Here is a 6,458-nt window from a genome sequence, read left to right as displayed (position 1 = left end):
TGTGGAACATTTTTATGACTAGTTTGCCATTTGTTAGCACTTTACATTGAGTGCACATGTAGCGCCCTTGCCATTTATGCCACGGTTAACACACTAATTATGGCATAAATGTGTAGAGGAGACCCTTGATACAGACCCTTCTCAGTGGTTGACAGGGAAGCAGTCAACATTGTGGGCATGCATGGATGAAGTATTTACACCATTGTAATGAGTGTAAAAAAAAAAGTAGACAGTTAACACTAAACCTGAGGCAATGTCACCATATCTGGCAGAGATTTATCCTGAAAAGAATCAGGGATCGACCTCTACTGGTACAAGTTACACTGATTTAGGTTTTGTGTGTCTGCCTGCGTTCATCCTGGGGCAGCTGCTTGCTAAAGGCAAACTGACCACTACATTTTCTAGCGTACCACACACTCCCAAATAAGACACGCACCTTGTTCTGGGAAGCATAATAAAGAAAATACATTTTTTTCCAGAGTCATGGCCAAAATCTGACCCTGTAGAGCAGGGGCAGAGATTCATCTTCAGCTCACTGACCCTCCCTTGGCTGCTCAGCTAAAAGCTATTACTAATTCAGCAGCAGATCAGAGAAGGCAAAAAAACGATGACACTGAAGAGTGGAGAGAGGGGAAAAGAAACACAGCTCCCTGGCAACCAATTCAGTGCCTCCATGCTTCCATTCCAGCACAGAAACCAGCTTCCCGTCTTCAGACACACCCCAATTTTGGAAGGCTTATGTTTGAGGGGAAGGGTACGTGTGCTATGTGTGTGTATATATAGTATATGTACCTGCTTTCTTGTCATCAGGCACATCTACATGGCACCGTATGGTGACATAGTAACATGCTACATCACTGTACCACACACTACAGCAATGTAGCGATCACGTGTATCTACATGTGATTGCCAGCTATGTGACTGTAACAGCACAATCCCTGGGTATAGTGCACGGCTACTGCAACTTAGCACCAAAATCTAAGCGTGCGCTGCTTGCATGGTACAGGAACTACCCATACTGCCCTGTGCTTTAGTACTTCCAGAAGGCACCTGGGAAGCCCTGCGCTGGAGCTGGTTGCCTTCCCCACTTCTTCCCATGCAGGTCCCCAGACTCAGCCAGGAGTGGAGGGTTCCCTGCCCTCTGCTTCCCTGCAGAGTACAGCATGGGGCTTCCCTTGGTGCCACTTGAGTGTGGGAGCTGCAGGTGTGCTGCATGGAGCCCCCACGATAGAGGCGGCTGGACAGGCTACACTCCTTGACCCCTGCGCAGTGCTGGCTGGAACTGTGTCCCACTGGGAACCAGTGCCTGAGCTGGGCATGAGCACCCTGAATACCCCCGCCTGCTGCTGCTGCCCACCATGGGGGATGCACACCACGTGGGGGAGTGTTTGGAGGGGTCCCTCACACCCCCCACCCTCCCTCACACCCCACAAACGTAACACTCCACAAATCTCGCACACCCACACCCTGTCCCCACATCCCCCACCGACATAGACACACCTCAACATACCCTATGCCCTGCCCCACACACAGCCACACCCCACCCCACCATACACAAACACATCCCCAACAACACACATCCCCGCACCCCACCATACGCATACCCTCCCCACACCTCACTTAACACTCACACCCAACCACACCTCCCCCCACACAATATACAAGAGTAAGACTTTATTTTTCAGTTTTTATGCAATCACCTCTATATAGACTATGCAAACACAATTTATGGCAAAAATATGTTTTGTAATAACATTAAAATATGTTATAGTAGGCCTTTGACTTTTAGTGCATGATTTGGTTTTTTTCTGGTTCTAAGATGGCAACCCCCTCTCCCAGCAGGAGTATTGAAGGGTGGGGGCAACAGGAGGGACTTCCTGTGGCAAAGGTAAAGGGTTAGGGGGTGGGACTTTTGGGCCTAATATGGCAACTGGGGGTGGGGCAACTGTCAAAGGGCGGGGCTACCCATGTGGCCATTCACAGCTCACCAAAACACATTAGGCAGCCCTCCAGACAAAATAATTTCCCACCCCTGGTCTAGCTTCATCCTCTTTGCAACCGCCTGCAGGGAGTTGAAGGCTGTTATTAAATCCCCCTTGGTCTTCTCTTCTCCAGACTAAATGGGTGCACTGCCCTCGATCTACAGGCAGCACTCCTACCAATGCAACCTAGGATGCTGCTAGCCTTCTTGGTAACAAGGGCACACTGCTGGCTCATATCCAGCTTATTGTCCCCTGTCACCCCCAGGTCCTTTTCTGCAGAGCTGCTGCATAAAATGAAACAGGCTCTACTGAGACTTGAACTCAGATTGCTGGATTCAAAGTCCAGAGTGCTAACCATTACACCACAGTGTCTTAATTTCACAGCGCTGGCATCTCCAGCCTCCCTCTCCTTTCAGTAGAGCAATACTTTTGGGCAAAAATAATGTGTGGGGAGCAGCAGGGGAGGACAAGATGGTGGTGCCTTCTCAAAAAAACCCAGGCTTTTCAGGGACATTTTCTGTGTGTTGGATATGTGCGTTGGGGGAAAGGGAGATGTAACTGCTCAAAACAGGGGTGGGCAAAATGGCAGATCTGGTCTGTGGCTGGACTCTATTTCCTAGCAGTCCCTGCCCACATGGCTCCCAGTCGCTGTCCATGGTGACAGTGTGGGGCTGTGACAGTGCGGAGCCACAGAACTGGGGCTCTGCCTTGGCCCCAGCCCTGGCTCCATGCTGTCATGGCCCTGTGATCCCGGGGTCTCCATGGCGAATGCCCGGGAGCCATGCTGGTAGGGCATGCAGGTGGGTAGGGAGCTGCTCCAGGCCTGGGGCTGGGATGCTTTGCTGGCGACAGCATGGTAAACCCATGCTCACAGCAGGGGCATGCAGGCAGTGGATCATGGCTCTGCCTTGGCCCTGCACCATCACTACCCCATGATCCCGGGGTCTCCCCAGCTCTGCCTGTCCATCTTGCTCCCAGCTGTGGCCCCATCCCAGCCGTTCTGCCATGTGTGGGTCCCACCCTTGGAGATAGGCGTGGGGCAGATGGACTGGGGTGCATGGGCAGCAGGGCTGGATCCAGTGGCAGCAACCAGAAGGAGCTGCCACTGCAAGGATTGCTGGGAAATGGAGTCTGCCACAGGCCGGATTTGGCCCGTGGGCCAGATTTTGCCCATCCTGCCTCGAAATCTGCACTGACTGATTGTGCAATGGGAAGGTGTAAGAGAGTGCAGGCCCTTTAGAGATCTAGGGGCTGCTTGCAGGAGAGGTGCAGGTGGAGGGGATCAGGCTGCTGAGTGGATCCCAAGCTGGGGACTTGAAAAGTTGGAACTGAAAGAGAGCCGGGAAGCAGAAGGTGCTTGTGGGAGGTGGGACTTTAATAGCCTGAAGGGAAGAAAGGTACTGGTTGTTTTACAGCCTGGAGAAAGGCCTGGTTTTGTTTTAGCCTGAAGGGGGAAAAGGCTTTTTTTCTTTGTTTGACCTTTCCTAAGGAGGGCTTTGAATATAGGACCGGGTTTTGGAATTGAAAAGGAAGTGTGGATGTGACTGGAGTGATATGAGCTGGGAGAAGGCATGGCCAGCTCACATAAGATCACTTGCATTTTATTTTAACAGATGTTGACTGGGAGAAACCTTTTCTCTTCCAGGTATCGGAGCCCTGAATATGCTGATGCAATGTGTTTCACCTCCCACTTTTGCTTTCATGACCTGTCCCACATAATTGTTTCAAGGGGTCTCCCCGCAAACTTTGTACATGTGTTTAGCACAGGCAAATAGGTAGCTGCTAGGTAACAATTCATATAGTGTGTGTGAGCGTGTAATACCCTGGATCCCTTGCTGCCATTCAATGCATCTAATCTGGTGGGTCGGGATCCTGCTTATTCACTGTCCTTCACCTCCTTACACCTGCCTGAAGTGGGCATGAAACACAAGTGTTTGATTAGGCAATGTTTTTATACAGTCTGCCTCCCTTGGGTGTCATGCAGACACAGCAGGGCGAGCTCACTTTTTGGTACTATGTAATTTTGCAGCCCTGCCTCCCTCCCGCTTTCCTCTTTTCTACAGTTCACTTAGACCTTTTTAATAGCATCCTTTTTTGCATTTATTTGGATTGAAATGCTTAAAGACCGCAAACATGAAAAAGAGATTTTTAACCCCTACACGTCTCAAACATTTACCTATATAATAGCACTTTGGGTTATTGAAATAGAAAACTATAGATAACTCTACACTTCCCTTAATTTTGCTAATAAGCACTGAACGGTGTCTTTGCAGTCGTTTTGATTTCCTGGGGCTTGGACTTGGATGCTGCAGCACTTGAATTTAACTTCTCCATCCCTGAGGTCATGGAGAGGGGTTCAGTCTGAGAGCTACCGTGCCTCTATCCCACAAGCTGAAGAAGTGAAAGCAGTAGGAGGTTGTCACCCTGTAGCGGCCTCGCTGTTGGGTCACTTTGACACACGTCTTGGCAGAGCCTCATATAAACATTACAAGGAGGTTTCTTGTTTCCTTTAAAAACCTGTTTAGAATTGAAAACTAAAGATAACGAAGGAAACCAGGATTTTCAGCACGCTGGGCTTGCTCCCTTGGAAGGGTTGAGTATCTGGTGGGATGTAGGTCCCATGGCCCTGTTGAGGTTGGAGGTGGGAGGTAGGACAGCCCTGTTTAAGGCTGCTTCAAGGACTGCAGTGGGGAATATAACATACCGGCTGCACAGTATTACTGTGCTATGTTGTTACTATACTGTACTGCACAAGGGCAGAGTGCTTATGGCTCCAGCTCCAGAGCTGTGAGTTCAAATCCTGCTTCGGACTTGCACCAATGGCTCCACCTGGTCAACCCACCTGTAAATGGGCACCTGGTCAACTCAGCTGGATGGCTCAAATCCAAGGCAGCCGGATGGGGTGCTGGCCATGTCCCCCGCTTCTGTGCAGTGATTGTCCCCTAATCGTGATGGCTGGAGGATCACTGACCTTTTTGGCTACTGAGGTTATTTTAATGAATCTTCCTAATACCCCCAATGGCAACCTTCAGCGGGGAGGGGGGAAGTGAGGCATGGCACTGATGTGTATCTCCAAGAAGTGCCGGTAAGACAACTCAGGAGGTTGTGAGTCCTACTCCTATGTTCAATTCAGTAACAGGAGGGAGTCCGAAAATCCTCTCAGGAGATCTTCATCTATGAAGTTGGATCTTTGGGAACACTTGCAAGTGATACCTTTGCCCCAGTCAAGCTTAAGAGTGGGACAGAGACTATACTGTGCATTTAATACAAGAACAATATGATATGGAAAGGGAAACGCTGTCTTTGCAAGGGACTTCCACCATATACCTCATAAATAGATGAAGGTTATGCTCTTTGACTTCCAGTTGAACGATAGGACTGTTGGAGACGAATTTGCTGCCTACCATCCAGAGGTGCATGCATTTTCTTTCATTTAATTGCATGAGGATGACTGCTGGCTGCTACTGGAAGGCAACATGGGCATTCTGCATTAAATGTTCTGTATGAAGGGTGCGCATAAATGCAAGGCAGTGACTGGATCAGCAGGAGATCAGCCCATTGCAATGGACTGAATGGCGTAGATGTGCACCTCTGCCCCTTTGAATGGAATTAGATCACCTGAACTAGCAGAAACTCTGCCCTGTGCATCTAAACTTTCCTTGCTGTCATCTGCCCCCACTGAGATCAGTCCACCTCCATCCTCTTTTGAACCCCCCTGCAGAGAGGCGAAGGCTTCTATTCAATTCCCCCTCAGTCTTCTCTTCTCCAAACTAAATAATCCCAGTTTCCTCAGCCTCTCCTCACCAGTCACGTCTCCCAGCCCCTGAAACATTTTCATTGCCCGCCACTGGACTCTGTCCAATTTGTGCACATCCTTTCTGTAGCGGGGGGGGCAAAACTGGACACAGGACTCCAGATGCAGCCTCCCCAGTGCTGAATAGAGGGGAAGAATCACTTCCCTCCATCTGCTGCCAATGCTTCTACCAACACAGCCCAGGATGCCGTTAGCCTTCTTGCATCAAGGTCACGCTGCTGGCTCCTATCCATCTTATTGTCCACTGTCACCCCCAGGTCCTTTTCTGCAGAGCTGCTGCTTAAAATGAAAGTGGTTCTGCTGAGACTTGAACTCAGATTGCTGGATTCAAAGTCCAGAGTGCTAACCATTACACCACAGAACCAGTTATAAAAGCATACTCCTGACCCTGATTGTCCTGGTTAACAGCTGAGGCCATTCCAGCCTCCCTTTCCCTTCAGCAGAACAATACTTTTGGACAAAAATAATGTGTATGGAGCAGCAGGAGAGGACAAGATAGTGGTGCCTTCTCAAAAATACCCAGGTTTTTCAGGGACAATTCCTGCGTGTTGTATATTGTCTGCAGCAGGGGTGCTTAACCGCTGCCCACAGGCCAGATCCGGGCTGTGGCTCTGTGTCATCTAGCCTGCAGGGCTCCCCACAGGTCTAGGGGAGTGGTGTCA

At 49.8% G+C, this 6,458-nt stretch overlaps 1 non-coding gene across 1 annotated transcript; it reads right to left on the bottom strand.

The window, feature by feature from the left end:
- Positions 1 to 6,088: 6,088 nt before the first annotated feature.
- TRNAQ-UUG lies at positions 6,089 to 6,160 on the bottom strand. The gene has a single exon. It is a non-coding gene; the product is annotated as a tRNA-Gln (tRNA).
- Between the last annotated feature and the right edge of the window lie 298 nt (positions 6,161 to 6,458).

Source organism: Alligator sinensis, unplaced genomic scaffold (assembly GCF_000455745.1).
Source record: "Alligator sinensis unplaced genomic scaffold, ASM45574v1 scaffold64_1, whole genome shotgun sequence".
NCBI classification, from domain to species: Eukaryota; Metazoa; Chordata; order Crocodylia; family Alligatoridae; genus Alligator; species Alligator sinensis.
Note: the sequence above shows the minus strand (reverse complement) of the source record. Positions and strands in the feature narration are given on the sequence as shown.